This window comes from Panthera uncia (genome assembly GCF_023721935.1).
Source record: "Panthera uncia isolate 11264 chromosome C1 unlocalized genomic scaffold, Puncia_PCG_1.0 HiC_scaffold_4, whole genome shotgun sequence".
Classification (NCBI taxonomy): Eukaryota; Metazoa; Chordata; class Mammalia; order Carnivora; family Felidae; genus Panthera; species Panthera uncia.
Genome location: NW_026057585.1, coordinates 51,810,917 through 51,827,659, shown reverse-complemented (window position 1 = coordinate 51,827,659; position 16,743 = coordinate 51,810,917). Strand labels below are relative to the sequence as shown.

General features: G+C 41.4%; 1 protein-coding gene and 1 pseudogene across 3 annotated transcripts in view; one reads left to right on the top strand and one right to left on the bottom strand.

Annotated features, from left to right (window-relative positions):
• DNAJC6 (DnaJ heat shock protein family (Hsp40) member C6) overlaps positions 1-16,743 on the top strand; it is a 139,073-nt gene that overhangs the window by 58,344 nt on the left and 63,986 nt on the right. The gene's annotated exons all lie outside the window — the stretch shown is intronic.
• LOC125913430 (60S ribosomal protein L32-like) lies at positions 4,852-5,530 on the bottom strand (annotated as a pseudogene).

The window sequence follows — 16,743 nt, the reverse complement described above, 5'->3', positions numbered from 1 at the left end:
GGCTCAGTCGCTTAAGCGGCCAACTTTTGATACTTGCTCAGGTCACGATCTCGCTGTCAGGAGATTGAGCTGCTCATAGGGCTCCACACTTCTCTCTAACCCTCCCCCACTTGCTCGTGCACACCCCCCCCCCCCGGTCTCTCTCTCAAAATAAATAAACTTTGAAAACAGGCAAATAACTTGTCCAGGATCATATAACCAAGTAAGTGACAGAATTGGATTGAGATACAGGACCGTCTACTATAAAGCCTGCTGGCCTGACCAATCTGTAAGAAGGAGCTGAGTCTGTTTTAACTCCATGGTCCTCCCCAAACTCAGCACTTCCTCTGGAAACCTATCAACTCTCTGGTTGAATCCTTCTAGTCAGGTAACTTTGGACTTTGGAAGGCAGCCATTCTATTTCTAGATGAGAAGCATTGCTAGAAAGTTGTCTTTTTTTTCTTGTTAAATACCCTTTATTTAATTTTTAAAGTTTTTTTTTTTTTTAATTTTTTGGGGGGAGGGGCATAGAGACTGGGAGAGAGAGAGAATCCCAAGCAGGCTCTGCACTAACCGTACAGACCCCGATGTGAGTCTCGAACTCATGAACCATGAGATATGACCCGAGCCCAAGTCAGACACTTAGCTGATTGAGCCACCCAGGCACCCCTAGGAAGTTGTCTTTTGATGTTCAGTGGAAATCTGTCCTTCACTTTCACAGTGTTGTGTCCAGGTGGGTTGTAGTTCTGTCCTGTGGTACAATGTAAATTCCTTTGACTCTGTAGATCCCTTGTGGGATGGCCAGAAGGCATTTTCATGATTTTCTGGTCTTATCTGTTACAGATGAGGAAACTAGAGTGCAAAGAGAGGAGCCCTGTTCAACTTACTACACTTGAGTTACTTGAAATCTAATTCTGTTGCTCTGGCTTACCTTTCTCCTTCTTGATCTTACACTCTTTCCTCTTGAGATGGGTTTTTCTGACCTTTCATTGCCCTAGTCATTGTCTTGTGGACACTCCTCAGCTGACCACTGTCCTCTTGTTTCTGGAACTGACCTCAATATTCTAAATTTGAGTTGATTGCCTAAAACCCTAAAGATTAATTCTGCAAGTAATTATGAGAACCTATTCTGTGGGTTGCTTTTACATTTGCCACTGAGATCTCTGCCTCAAACATTTTTGCCACATAACTAATTGGCTATAAGGCAATTTTTCCATAAAAGACAAAAAAATTACTGGCTGACAGTTTGGTTTGACAGTTTGGCTTTTTCATCAAACTGGTTGACAGTTTGGATTCATTTCTCTATTGACACATCACTCCCATTTTCATATCATATAATTCTTAGCTCTTATAATAGTCTATATAGTGGCATAGAATTTTGGTCCTACATTTCCCATGGAGTTCTGGAATGTCTATAAATAGATTTGTGACAGTATCCCAAAACAAACAACAGTATAGAAGGCTTTCACAATGCAATAAAAAGCTTGGTTACAAATAAGCATCCTAATATTTGGAAATGGGTACCTCTCTTAATGAAGAAATTTTAGCAAAAAAAGAAAACAGTGTGATGTCAAATGAAGAGATGAGTGAACAAGCAAAAAAAAAATGTATAAATGATGAATGAACAACTTCAAAAGCAAGTGCTTAGGTATAATCCACGAAATAAAATCAGTTACTTGCGCAGTATTGACATGAATCTACACACATCTTAAATTCATTCAGTTCTTTTGTATTTTACAATGAAGTCTTTTTGTTTTTCATATTTCATTATGTAATTTTAAGTGAATGTCTTTTATTTTTCATGATTTTATATTTTACAGCAGAATTGCTTTATGGCCAATTAGTTGTATGATGAAAATGTTTGCAGCAAAAGTGCTTGAGACAAAGAAATCTATGGCAAAAATGCTTATGGTGCAAATATCATGCATATACTTTGTGCCAGGCACATTTCATAACTCTCCACCACATTCTGCCATTCTTCTTCCTCTCTACAATATTTATGAGGCGACAGAGCTTTGGCTGCATGTAACAAAGGCCATCATAACTATGGCTAAAACTGATGGAAGCTTATTTCTTGCCCATATAAAAGCCTGATCTGGAATGGCAGCTCTACTCTATGAAATAATGAGGGTCACAGGCTTGTCTGTCTTACTGCTTTATGTTTTTTAGGATATTACTCTTTTCCTCCTTCTCCAAGATGGCCAACCAACACGTTTGTTTTCCAGCCTACGTCTTCCCTCTAAGAAACACCCTGGAAGTTACAATCTCACTTCCATTCACATCCTGTTGGGTGGAACTTAATCACATGGTCATGCCTTGCTAAAGGGAAGCATGGGAAATGTAGTCTTATTTTGGGAGGCCCCATGACCAGCTAAAATATATTACTAAGGAAGGGGAAGGGGAAATAGATATTGGTTTAGCAGATAGCAGTCTCTGCCACCCCTTTCCTCATGTTTCAGCTCCAGGAAAACAGGCCCCAGGTTGGTACTCCAAAGCCACTACCCTTCCAGGCTTTTGAAGTTCCATTTCTAGGAAAGATGACAAAGCAGGACTCCCCCAGTGGAATTAAGAGAAATTCTCAGGATTTCATGAAAGATTGAAATTCAGAGTCTTTGGTGAGGAGGTCACAATGGTAAAAATGGCTATCATTATTCGAACTTACTAGTTATTTGCTATGCTTGTGTCAATGCTTAACATGCATTATCTTATTCAATTCTCAGAGGAATTTTGGGAGACAAGTACTGTTATTAATCCCTAATTTACAGATCACATTTTCAGAGAGATGAAGTAACTTCCCCAAGCTTGCATAACAAATATGTGGTAAAACTGCCACCTCTGGTGGTGTGCTGGTGGCCCGAGGTCATTGCCCTCTCCACTTTGATGCCCAGCAAAGCAGAGTTGCTCATTAACACTTCATAAAGTCCTCTCATGTTCTTCATAATAATCAGGTACTTCTAATTATAACCTGAGCAGGAACTGTTGTTTTAAATAGGTTATGAGCCTCATGTTGAAGGGATGGGTCTTACATCCTTTTGCTGAGTCTGAGCTCAGTAAAGAAAAAAAAAAATTGGTGACCAAATTGGCAAAGGCTGTTGTTCCTGTGCTCCATCTTGATGTCAGTAGTGTTCCTTGGGATATTTTCTTTTGCATGAGGAAACTGAGGTGCAGAGATTACAGGATTTATTACCTATGGTAGGGCTGGGATTTGACTCCACGTTGGTCTGAGAGGACCAATCATTTATTCCTTAACAATCATTTAAGGAGCCAGGAAGAGGTTCCTGAAGGAGGAATAGCAAAAGCAAATGCCCTGAGTGAGACGGAGGCAAGAAATAAACTGGGATCTTGTTTGAGCCTTATATATTTTAGAGTTTGTTACAGAAGGGGAGATAGAAGCTCATTTTCAGTGGTACCCCCAACCCACCCCCAGGGGAGAGTCAATGGCTATTTTGGAGAGTATCCTCAGTGATGTTGGGGTAAATGCGATCGTGCTTGTCAAATTTTACTTTCCTTAGGTATCTTCGGAAGAGTGATCAGCAGTTTCCTTGATGAAGTGTTGTTCATTTTTGCTTCATTGAACTCACCTTTGGAGGTAGTTACATTGGCAGTGTTCCTTTCTGAATTCTTTAGGGATCTCCCAGGGGCTTTGAACATAGAAAGCAGTGATGTTTTTGATATTAGCAGTGGTTCATAAAAATACTTGGATCGCCCTTTGCTTTAAAAATCCACTCAAGCCTGTAAAGGATGGAAAATCAGATGATTACACCAGAGCCTTAAACTTGTGACTTATAGAAAAGTGGAGCGTACTCAAAGGGTGTTCTATTGGCAGAGGTGCTGAGCTGCTCTGAAAACAATGGCAGATTCTTTTATTTACAGTGACTAGAGCCTCACAGATGTGCATCAACTGGCAGCAGTCCATCCATTGCTAGCAGATTTGCACATGGTTCCAGTTTGGGCACTTAGGTTCTTAACGTAATGTTAATTCAGTCATTCGTATTAAGGTTTGTAACATACCAAAGAGTTCTTAAACAAAAAAGCGAGCAAAAACCCTCCACAATCCCAGTAATTAATTGTGGGAATTTGATAGTACATTCTAGACTTATTGTTTGCCTGGGCTCAGCAGAAATCCTTTTGATGTACTTCCAATAACAATAAAAATAACAGCTTGATGAAATAAATGGACTCTTAGGTGGAGAACTGATGTTCTGGGAAGAGCTCGATCTTCTAATCGCATTGCTCTTTGGCATTGTCCATGAGTATAAACCATCAATGCCTTATTTTTGGTTGATGAAGGGCTTCCACAGACATCATTTTACTTTATTTTTACAACTGCCTTGTGAGCTGAGTATAATTATCTTCATTTTGTGGCTGGGGAGAATGAGGCTCAAAGGGGTAAGTGACTTGCCCAAAGTCACAGCATAGCTAGCAGGTGACAGAATCAGGACTACAAACCAGTTGTTGTGTTTATAGGCACAACTTCTAAAAAAATTCTAGCTTTAAAATCTTAAAAAACATCAGTGCCACTTTTAGAACAATGGCTTAAGGATTTCTTTTCTCCATGAATATTGCTTCAAATGTTTTAAGGAAATAACTGCAAATTCTGTTCCATACTAACCTTGATAACACTTTCTGTAATGTTCCTGGGTCTAGAATTCCTCAGGACTATATGATTTTTCCAAAGCTTCGGTCTTTAATATTGATACCACATTAAAGGCAGAGCCTGGAGAATCATTATTATAGATTTGTTGATTGTTTACATGGCATTTTATTTTTTATTTTATTTTATTTTTTGGTAGTTTTATGGTTTTATTAATACAGTTTTTTTAATGTTTACTTATTTTTGAGTGAGAGAGAGAGAGAGACAGAATGTGAGTGGGTGAGGGGCAGAGAAAGGGAGACACAGAATCTGAAGCAGGCTCCAGGCTCCGAGCTGCCAGCACAGAGCCTGACACCAGGCGCGAACCCATGAACTGCGAGATCATGACCTAAGCGAAGTCAGGCACTTAACCGACTGAGCTACCCAGGTGCCCCTGTGGTTTTATTAATATAAATACGATGTGCACATAAGCTGTCTATTCATTTTATTTGCTGTGCAGCCTGGCATTGGGGTTGGTGACTCTGATGGCCAGCTGGGCTGCTCTTTCCACAGTGGCTTTGCGGTTCTTGGAGGAAACATTGTGAGCAGTCTCTGTACTGTAAGATTTGTTGCACATCAGCAGCACTTCAAGTCCTTGATGTTGTGGACTAGGAACTTCTGGAAGCCACTGGGCAGCATGTGCTTTTTCTTCTTGTGGCTCCCATAACCAATGTTGGGCATCAAGATCCAGCCTTTGAATCTTCTGCTCACCCTATCGCCAGTGCCTCAGGGTTTCCATAGTTGCACTTAATTTTGAGATATGGGTCTGACTGGTGCCATATGAACTTCTTGATCCTCTTGGGCTTCACCAGAGGTCTGAGGGTGGCCATGATGCCGGGTAAGACAAGGCTGCCACTTGTGCAGGCAGCACTGAGGAAGAGACGGGAACTGCATGACCTAAAAGAAGACTCCCAGATGAGATCATACTTGCAAAATTTTCTAGGCAGACAGGAAGACTGCAAGTGTAAGGTGCAATCATGTTTGACGCTAGAACTAGGAGAACATAGACTACAAAACCCTTAAGCCTGACAGCCTCTGGCAAGGTGGTAAATCATGTGAGGTCTCTTAGAATGGCTTTTTTTGGGATAAAACACAAAATGTAAAATATGCAGAGTTGTTGCCGGAGAGAAGACAGCAAAATACTCTCGTGACAGCACAGGGAATCTCTAAAAGCATGTACAGTGTTCAGAAGAAAGCCAGAGAATGGGCTGTTTGGAGAACCGCATGTGGATTCCTGGGACTGGAGCAAGGAGCTGGAGAATTAGGGAGGAATGTAGGAGGTGAGACTGTATGAAGCTCCCAGGTCATTCGAGCTGCTGTTTCCTGGAGCACCTACAAGTTTCTAAGAAGGGCTGTGATAAGATTAAGTTTGTGTTTTAATGATGTCTCTCTGGAGAGGACTGAAAGGGTTCCAGACTGGCAGTAGGGAGACTGCTTAGTAGGACACAGGCTGGGGATGGAGGTGGCCTCAACTAAGGCGCTAGCCAGCTGTGGGTTTGTACAAGATGGGATGGATTTGGTGTTTGCCTGTAGGAACAGGAGGAGGAGACAAGGTTCCACTCAGATCTCTTTGTATTCACCCATTTTTGACATAAAACCTTTGTTGCCACTGGGGCTTTTGCAGTCAATCAACAGAGTTTTGTTGATTCTTGAACAGTCTTTCCAAATAACTACTCCCACCCCAAGCTGCTAATGCCCTTGGGGCTTTTTTAATTCAAAGAACCTTGTGGGCAAATGATGGCCTTATTTGTGTATGTCCATATCTCTTTATGCAGGGACATTTTATTCTAATCCAGGAGGAAACATCTATCTTAAGTGACTAACTAGAAGTATAGTGGTTCAGCTTTAGAAGGTGATAGACCTTCTAATGTATATACCATAGAAACGCCAAATCACATGTATTTCTTTAAAGATAATAACAAAAGTGGTAAGGAGGTCTATCACTAAAATTTGAAGGCCTGTTATATATAATTTGAGGCTCCCCATCACCTACAAGACAAAATTCAAGTGTCTTAAAGGGGCATATAAGCATTCCGTAGCGTGTTTCCTACCTACCTCACTACCCTGTGCTCAACACTCAGTGAAATATTGCTGACTAGTTGATAGTTGAGAAATTAAAAACAAAATTAACATGTTCATTAAGCCAGACACTTTGGGAAATAACGGTGTCCCCAAAAACTATGTCTATCCTTTTATGGAGCTCCTTTTCTAGTAGGCAGAGACAGAAAAAAAAAAATATATATATATATATATATAAATTAGAATATGGAGATTGGGGGTGCTACTTTATTTAGGGTGATCTAGAAAGTCTCTCTGAAACAAAAGAACATTTAAGCAGAGACGTGTAGGAAGTGAGGAAGCACACCAGGTGCATATCTGGGGGAAGAGTGGCATAGTAAGTGCCCAGGCCCTGAGACAGCTCTATGTTGAACAGAGGTGCAGTGTGGCTGCAGCGAAGAGACAGGGAAAGAGACGTTGGAGATAAAGCCGGAGGGTGTGCAGAACTCCACTTACAGAGCCATGCAGGCCATTGCAAGAACTTTGATTTTTACTCTAAGTGGGGTGGGAAACCAATGAAAGATTTTAAGCAGAAGAGCAACATAATTTGCCTTATTCCTTAGAAACTTGCTGCTCTTAGTTTAGCAGACTGCAGGGAGGCAAGGATGGAGGCAAAGACACCAGTTAAGAGGCCACTGTAATAATTCAGGTGACAATTGATGGTGACTTAGGTCTATGGTTGGTAGCTACATAGGTAGTGAAGAAAGGTGGATTATTTCTTTTTCTTTTTTTAATTTTTTTTTTTTTTTTTGAGAGAGACACACACAGAATGTGAGCGGGGAGGGGCAGAGAGGGAGACACAGAATCTAAAGCAGGCTCCAGGCTCTGAGCTGTCAGCACAGAGCCCTACCTGGGGCTCAAACTCACAAATTGAGATCACGACCTGAGCCGAAGTCAGCCACTTAACTGACTGAGGTCCCCAGCAGCCCCTTTTCTATATTCATGTGTGTCTATAAAATACTGCATTATAATTATGGCATGTAATGTATATAATACGTAAATACATACAGCTTCCTAACTGCAAATATATATAAAAGTAGGAAGGGGAAACAACAAAAGTAGAAAGGGAAACGCATGTCCTTGTCACTTAGCTTCAACAGTTATTGACTCATGATCAGTCTCATTCTTCTCTACCTGTACCTGCTTCTCTGGATTATTATGATGTAAATCCCAGCTGTAATGTCATTTCATCTTTAAACATTTCAGTGTGTCTCTAAAATATAAGGTCTTCCTTTAAAAACAGTATCACAGTGTCCTCCTCAAATCTGGAATGTTAATGGTAATTCCTTAATATCATCAACTGCCCATTGTGTTCAAATTTTCCTAACTCCTTTAAGTAGGAGTCTTATTTTTTCCTTTCTACACTTGAATAAGGACCCAAATAATGTCCACGCATTGAAGTTGGTTGACAGAGCTCTTGGTGTTCTTTACCTTCTGAAATTTCTTCTCCATCTCTTTTTTTGTAATGTCTTTGTTGAAAAAACCAGGTTATCTGCACTATAGATTTGTTTCAACACCCTGATTTTACTGGCTGCATCCGTGTGGTATACAACCTATTCCTCTGTCCCTGTGTTCCCTGGTAGTTAGATCTAGAGGTTTGATCAGATTGAGATTCAGATTAGATTCTTGCAAGACTGTCTCACAGGTTGTGTTTTGTATTTCCATTGGGGCACAGGTTGTGTTTTGTATTTCCATTGGGGGTACATAATGCGTGGTTGTTTCTGTTTTCCTGATCACTGTCTAGTTCCATTTTCTAGGAGTTGTGAAGAGTGAATTCTATCATTTCTTCTCTATTTGTTAGCTGGCATATTTCTATGAAAAGAAACTCCCCTCATCAGATATTTGGTGACCCTGAAATACAGTTCATTCAGCAAAGGCAGGAAAAGGTTCAATTCTTTCCCTTTATTTTTCAAAAATAAAGAACTGGTTCCCTAGCCTTCTCCAAGGGTGATGAATGAAATTTTTCTCTCTCTTTTCCTCTTTATCTTACTGTTATGAACTCCTGTTTGTAAACCTATGATGTTTCCATCCATTACAGTTACTATTCTTACTGATGCTCAAGTAGACCCATCTTTGGCCAAAGCCAGCCTCTTATGTTGGTGTCTGAGTCTTTTTGACACACTGTGGTAGTCATCCCCTCTTTCCTTTCTTTCTGATATCACAAATCAGGCTCATTGTGTACATTTTCTGCTCCAATCCTCGTTTTTTGTTTTTGGCTCCAATCTTTGAATCAGACATTTTTCAAAGGGCTCTAGTTCCTTTTTTTTCAGTAGGATTTCCTTTTTAAAAAATTCATTATTAAAAATTTTTTTTCAGGAGTAGAATTTAGTGATTCATTACTTACATATAACACTCAGTGCTCATCCAACAAGTGCAAAGGGTCTAGTTCTATATAGAGGGAAATGATGTTTCAAGACCACATTCTTGTAATGGGTGCTCACTGCTACCTAGTTAGTCGTCGTGTCTAGCCTTCTTCAGTGGACAGAGTTAGAAACAGATTTTTTAAAAAGATAAAACACATCATGGATTACTTATGATATTTCCAACTCAAATTCAGGATTGTGGAATTTTTACTTAATTCAATCAGTTTTTTACATCATTATGTCTTATGTCTGTATCTCTTTTCTCCCGTTCAAAAATCCTGGTTCTCAGTTATACCAATATAATTACCTATTTTGCCTTTTGCCATAATTTACAGTCACAGAATAACAATACCAACACTACCACCAAACCAGTTTAAGGTTGTAAAAGGTTGTTTGGTCTTGTGTTTTGGTCTGGATATATTTCACTTTAAGACAGTTACTTTGTGTCTTCAAGTCATTTGAGGTAGTTTCTGTGTGGTTATTGGGCTCATTTGCCTCACTTTGCTCTCACTTTTTAGGGGTTGCTTTTAAATTCATGTTTGTAATTATATATTTACTTAGTTTCAAATTCAAATCTATCAAGAAAGTTGTATTCAAAGAACTCCAGCTTCTATCCTTGCTCCTTATACCCTGTTTTCCGCTCCATAGGTAATTTTATCTTTTCCTTTGCAAATATGAGGTGTGTGTGTGTGTGCATGTATTCATTATACATCTATATATAAATATATAGATATATAGATATATCTACATACATATCTACGTATCTCCTGTGTATAACATTGGCCTTCCCATGTGGTATATACTCTTTTTGTTTATGTTTATGTGATCGGTAGACTGGCAGCAGCTTGAAGGCAGAGGGACCATGCTTTCTTCTGTTTTCCCACCACCCAACACAAAGCCTTTCCCTAAGTAGCAACTTAATAAATACGCAAGTAAATGAGTAGACTGGGTGCGACACTAGGTTCTTTTACGGGTTTTGTGTCTGATTTTCAGAATAACTCCACAGGGTAGATGTTGTTATCCCCTTTTACAGATGAAGAAACTGAGGCACAGAAAGGTTCAAGCAGCTTATCTAAAGGAATAGCTAATAAATTGCTGAGCTGGAGTTTGGACCCAGGTCTGTCTGATGCCAGAGGCACGCAGCCCCACCTGTTGTCTAGGTCTGGATCTAGGTGTATTCATTCAAGAAATCATTGTGAGACACTGTCAGCACTTTGCCTTTATTAACTGTGTGACCTCAGCAAGGAAGACAGCCTCTTTCTGTTTCCACATCTACAGAACACAAGATGGTAATATTATGTACCTCATAGGGTTGTAAAGCTTTTAGAATAATCCCTGGCACATAGTAGGCACTCAAATGTTAGCTGATTTTGTTACTGTGTATTTTTACTAGCAGGATGCTAGAATATTCTCTGCAGTGTGTATGCAGTCTTGTCTAACCCACCCAGCTGGACTTCTAGGAGCTTACAGTTACTTAAAAAAGTGAGATGCAGATGTTTAAAGGTTACAAAAAAGGGCACCAAGGGAATGGTCAGTTTGGGATTAGTGCCAAGTGCAGGGAAAGAGGACAGAAGGAGCTAGCAGCTGGCCAGTCTGTTACATAACAGCCCCCAGCAGGGCCTCCCAGACAGAAATAGAAAACAGGAGCCAGGATCCAGATTTGAATGCTTTTGTTTGACCAGTGCTGCCCCTGGTGGCAGTTACATTTCAACTCCCTGTCCAATTTGGTAGTGCCCTACTGATTCCTTGCCTGGTTGCGAATTGCACACTCATGTTGTATAGAGTCTGTGAATTATGGAGTCACTAGTGTTACGAGACCTTGTGGAGCAGCTGATCCCATCTCCTTGTTTTACAGAGGAAGAGATTTTGCCCAGAGGGAGTGCGCTGTCTGCTTCAGGGCACACTGGTATTTGGGACTTGAACTCCTTTGTTTCTCCTCCTGAGCCAGAAAATACAGATTCCCAAATGCCTGGGTTCAGGCCAGTGAGGGAGTGGACCCTGATGTGGACGTGCATGGGAGAGTGTTGGCTCCACCCCTGTGCTGTGCCCATCATCCTGTCCTTGGCCAGTCCAGGCTTCCACCCCTGTGACGAGCCCAGTGACAGTGGCTGCTGAGGGAACGGTCAGGAAGCCCTAGGGTGTAGCCATCTCTGGTGCCTGGTTTGTGTTGGACAAGGTCTTCCTGGGGCCCTTTCAGATGTACCTCCCCCAAGCACTGTTGGTGATGGCACTGAGACTTCTACTCTTGTGTCGAACAGGGGAAATGAAAAATGTGCTGGTAAAAGGACGTGGGATTTAGAGCCAGGTAGACCTGATGTGTGTTCTTATGCTGCTGTTTGTTCGATGTGTGACTTTTATCCAATTATTTAACTTCAGTGAGCCTCGATTTTCTCCTTTTTGTTTGTTTTTTTAAATTTTTTTAACGTTTATTCATTTTTGAGACAGAGAGAGACAGAGCATGAACGGGGGAGGGGCAGAGACAGAGGGAGACACAGAATCGGAAGCAGGCTCCAGGCTTTGAGCCATCAGCCCAGAGCCCGACGCGGGGCTCGAACTCACGGACCGCAAGATCGTGACCTGAGCTGAAGTCGGACGCTTAACCGACTGAGCCACCCAGGCGCCCCTATTTTCTCCTTTTTGAAATGGGTATAATAATATCCCCTTCAGCAGGTTGCTGTAAGGTTTCACATATGGTAGCCTATTTGAAGCACCTGGCAGATAAAAAATGCTCAGTAAATGATAGCTCCTTCTTCTCTCCCCTCTCCATTTCTCCCTCTTTTCCCTTCTCTTCTCCTTCCCTCCCCCCTCCTTCTCCTTCTCTCTCTTTCTCTCTCTCTGTATCTCACTTTCTCTCCCCCTCTCTTCCTGCCTCCCTTCCTGCCTCCGTCTCCCCCAACCCACCTTCATTTAAAGCTGCTTATCCTCAGTGAGGAAGTTTGGCATACTAGGCTTCTTATGTTGGGCAGGTTATGTAACTTCTGTGAGCCTCATCTCAATACCTGTAAAGTGGGATCAACTTAGCCTTTTTTGTAGGGTCCCTGTAAGGGTGAAATGAATCGGTGTGTGTGAAGCATGTGGCTTAGATCTGGGACATAGGGGGAGCCCAGTGAAGATTAGTTTCCCCCAGGGTTGCCACATTTGCATGTACCACTGTGCTATATACAGGCTTTTTCCAGTGGTCAGGTGGGGACTGAGATCAGATAACAAAAAGCTGTTATCACCCTTTTCCAACATGTATAAAGGTTTTGTTTAAGCTGGCTGTAATCTCATTTCCTCCTTGGAAAGAAGGAAACCAAACCTTTCAAATGCATCCACTAACCCACTCTTTTACCATTCTTTGGGTTTTGCGGAGGACATATTATTCATGATGGAAGGCCACCTGCTTTCAGCCTCTCATGTTGTCCCTCTTTGACCAAGACTCTTTTTTTGTGGTTGTCAATGCCCATCTTTGAAATCTCAGAGCCTGTGAACTCTGATTATGTTATCTGGGATCTAAAAGGCACCAAGGGAGACCAGGCACCGCTAATGATTTATCCTCTCTCTCAGCCATAGCCTTCTCAAAGAAGGCTGTGACCATGGGTTTGCTAGTGCTAATGTGCTTTTATACCTCAAAGCACCTTGACAAAGTCTGTAGAATGGTTCTCTGGGGAAGATAGAGAGCATGTTTGCAGGTTAGCTCTCTGAGCTCTTACTCTTTCCCTTTCTGGGTGCCCTGGCTGCCATTTCTGGAATGCTTGTGCATGTGGTTGGTGAACACAAGAAGCAAAGTCTGAGTAGCTTTTGACCCTGAACACTGTGTGTGCCTGTAGGGTGAGTAGCATTAGGCAGCTAGAAGGGGCTATTTAAGAAAGGGCATTTTTTAAAATTGAAATATATTTGACATATAACATTATGTAAATTTAAGGTATATAGTATGTTGACTTGATACATTTATATATTGTAATATGATTGCCATTATAGCCATAGCCCTTGTATCGTGTCACATAATCATCATTTCTTTTTTGTGACTGAAATAATTAAGTTCTAGTCCCTTAGCAAGTTTGATTATAATAGTGTCATTGTCTATATTCACCATGCTGTGCATTAGATCTCTAGGACCCACCTACTACTTGTTGCACGTTTGTATCTTTTAAACAACAAACGGAAGCATTTCTCTACCTTCTCTACCTTCCAGCCCCTGGTAACACCATTTTACTTTCTGTTTTTATGAGTATGGCTTTTTTTAGATTCCACATATAAGAACATCTTTTTTTTTTTTTAAAGTTTATTTATTTATTTATTTTGAGAGAGAGAGCAAGACAGAGGCAGAGAGAGAGGAAGAGAGGGAATCCCAAGCAGGCTCCGTGTTGTCAGTGCAGAGCCCGATGTAGGGCTTGAACTCACAAACGTGAGATCATGACCTGAGCCAAGTCAGGCACTTAACCAACTGAGCCACCCAGGTGTTCAAGAAAAGAACATCTTAAGCCACTGCCAGCATCCCTTTATATGACCACCAAGGTCGCATGAGAGACCATAAGCACAGCTAGACGTTGGCTTTCCTCTCCTATCAAAGTCTCAGAAGGCAGTTTTCATTTATTTGTGCCTTTTCAGCACCTGATCTTTCTCAGTTTTTCCCTCCTGAGTATCTGGTGTTAAAAGATATCCTTCGATTATACCAGAGCACACATCAGGCCTGGATCTGGCTTCTCTATTCTCCAACAGTGTTTTCCGGTTTGACCATTTCCTTTTGTGTCTTATGCTTTTAACAAAATATCATGAGATGAACATGGGCTTTGGAGGAAGAAAGACTTGGGGAAGAGCTGTGGCTGTGTGACCGTATTTCTGTCTTGAGTCCTCAGTTTGCACATCTGTAAAAGGGGGATAGTAAGGTTTACCTGGCAACGTGATGTGAGCAATAAATGAGATAATGGATATAACGCTTGTAGGACCAATTCCCAGCAATCAGAAGGTGATTAATAAATGATAGCTACTGCCATTTTTTTTACCTTGCAGAGCTTCAGAACAATTGCTGCAGGTTTAAGAGTGAAGTGGAGCTCTTGATTTCTTGATAGACTTAATTCAGTTTGATTCACTGGCCTGTTTTGCACTGTTTACCCTGGTAGGTGTCTTACTGGGTGCTTGGTACAGAGATACAAGCTAAGCACTGTCTATGTTTTCACTAGGCTTTTCTTGCTGATTCTCAATTAATTTGTCTTGTTGCAGCTTCAACAAAGGCATTCCCCCACCCCTCCCAGTAATTCTGAGCAACTTTGTCTGCTCCTTTGAAGGTTAATTTGACCTTCAAGCCTTTGGGGACTTGAGGACCACTCACCTTCCAAGTCTCACCTCCCACCCTCTAACACACCCTCCACATCCTCCCACTTCCCCAAGGAAACAGCATGATATCCTGGTTCCAACACATACCACAGTTGGTGCCTTAGTTAGTCACCATCTGAGAGTCCCCTCCTTCTCTTCTATAGAGGAGACTGTAATGCCCATCTCTCAGTGTTGGGTAAGGATTCATGCCTGTAAATCTTTGTCCTAAGAGCAGATGGACTCACATAGACCAGACTGCAGGAAAGAGACATACAAGAATCCGCAGCTGCCAAATGCCAAGCAGAGACAGAAGCTACTTTGAACTCAGGAAGGTCCTGGGTGTATAGTGACTTGTCTGTGCTGTTTGTGGTGCCTTTTCTGCAGCCAGCAGAAGAGAAGCACATGGTTCTTTCCTGTCCCCTCCAGGCTCCTTATAGTAGTGGATGGTGGCAAAGATGGGATGATGGTGGTGGTACTTACTGAGCATTTCGTGTGTGTGTGTGTATGTGTGTGTGTGTGTGTGTGTGTGTGTGTGTAGCAGTTAAAATTACTATCTCAAAATTAAGGTTCAGAGAGGTTACATAGCACCCTTGAGCATGTAGAAGACAGGGAAGGTAGCTGAAATGATGCCTGTGGTTCCTCCAAACCTGACTTGAGACTCTTCTCATGGTTGGGTAACTAGTATGCTAGGGAAATACCAATTTTATGTCTGTCTTCTAAGCAACAGCCAATGTTTGGCTTAGTTTTCACTGGTGTATTTCAATTGTCTTCCTGCGTGTAGAGAAACAGGTCTTGGAAAATTTAATCTAGCTGCCAGTGCTATGCCTAGAATTCAATTAAGTCCATAATTTCCAATTAATGGGCCTTTATGCCAAGATTGAGGTCATATCATTAATCTTGCTTTTATCTTAGGCTTTCCACTGTCATGATTTATAGTGAAGTTCAGCCAGTCTTGTCAGGGTTATAGGAGCATAATTAAGCCAGAAAGACAGCCAGAACAGCTAGTTAATAGTTAACACGAGAGCCAGGAGGGACCCCTTCCTTTGCTTGGTAAGCCTGTCTCGGGCAGCATGGATTTCCAACTGGATTTCCAACCATTTCCTGGATTTCTGATCTTTGTTTAGTTCAAATCCCCATGTGGTAAAATCTTCAGACAGGGAAACGATTCCACTGTCCCAGTTGGTGATCCATTGTGAGCAGTGTTCTAGTTAATTTAATGCCACCATATATACTTCCACCTTAAGTTACCATTTAAGTGTAATGAACAGTAGGCTTTTAAAAATGGTGGCTTTAATCTTTGTGATGCTTCTATGAGGAAGGTGTCATAGGCTTTTTCTTTGCCTAAAGTTTATACAGATAGTAAATGGCCTTTCCACTAAATTGGTGGAAGAACTTGGCAGTTCCTACATGCAGACCATTCCTAAGTGCCTGTGTCTCTCTTTTTCTCATGGTTGTTTGCCCAATAGGATCTTGCCCACTTTCCCCTATGGGAAAAAGAAGATAGGCATGCATGAGCAAATACTACTTATGATTGCTTTCCAAGTGACAGATGCTTTAATGACATAATGTCATTATCTCATTTAAACCTCATAACACAAATTGAAGGAAGATATTATCTGCTCCCTTTTACAGTTGAGGAAACTGGGGTTTAGAGAGATTAATTAGTCTGCCTATTGTTACACAGGAAGTAAGGAAGGTCAGTGTCATGAATCCAGATTTGCAAAAGCTTAGCTCCTCTCGGTCACATCATTTGTACCAAATGCTTCTTCCTTTTTCCTTGTTCTCTAGGAGTGCTTATTGTTGGGTTGACACTCTTTGGGATAAGTAGCACATAGAGGGCCATTTTTTGAAAGCAGAAGGTCCAAAGAGAGGTTTGGAACCAACCTACTGTCTAATAGGTAAGCGTGTGCTCTTGAGATTTAGCCCACATCTGCTGTGTGCCAAGTCCAGACCTAGGTCTGTCCAAGTACTGGAAGCCAAGCCCTGTCATTGCCTTTGATTGAATTTGCAGTGTTTGGTTTTCCTACACGAGAGGGGAGTGGTCAGACCTTTATGAGAAGGTCTCCACAAGCCAATTCCATGCCAGGTGCTTTGTCCTTGACAGTAGTGAGACAGAAGGGTTGTGGGTTTTCTTTGCCCTTAGGTAACAGATGTTCTTCCCAATGCTTGCTGTGGTTTGGTTTTGTTTCTTTGCCTTTTTTTTTTTTTTTTTTTTGCTTTGTTTTGTTTTGTCTTTTGTTTGTCCCAGGATTCACCTTCAGAATGTTTCTGCATTCTCTATTTAGTTAGCATTTAGATGTGTCCTTACTCTGAGTTCACATTAGCCTCATTGAGCGTCTTTATGCTTGGCACGACTTAACTACAGAGGTTCCCACTAACACATTTATTTGATAATTAGGTGCCGGAGGTACTGCT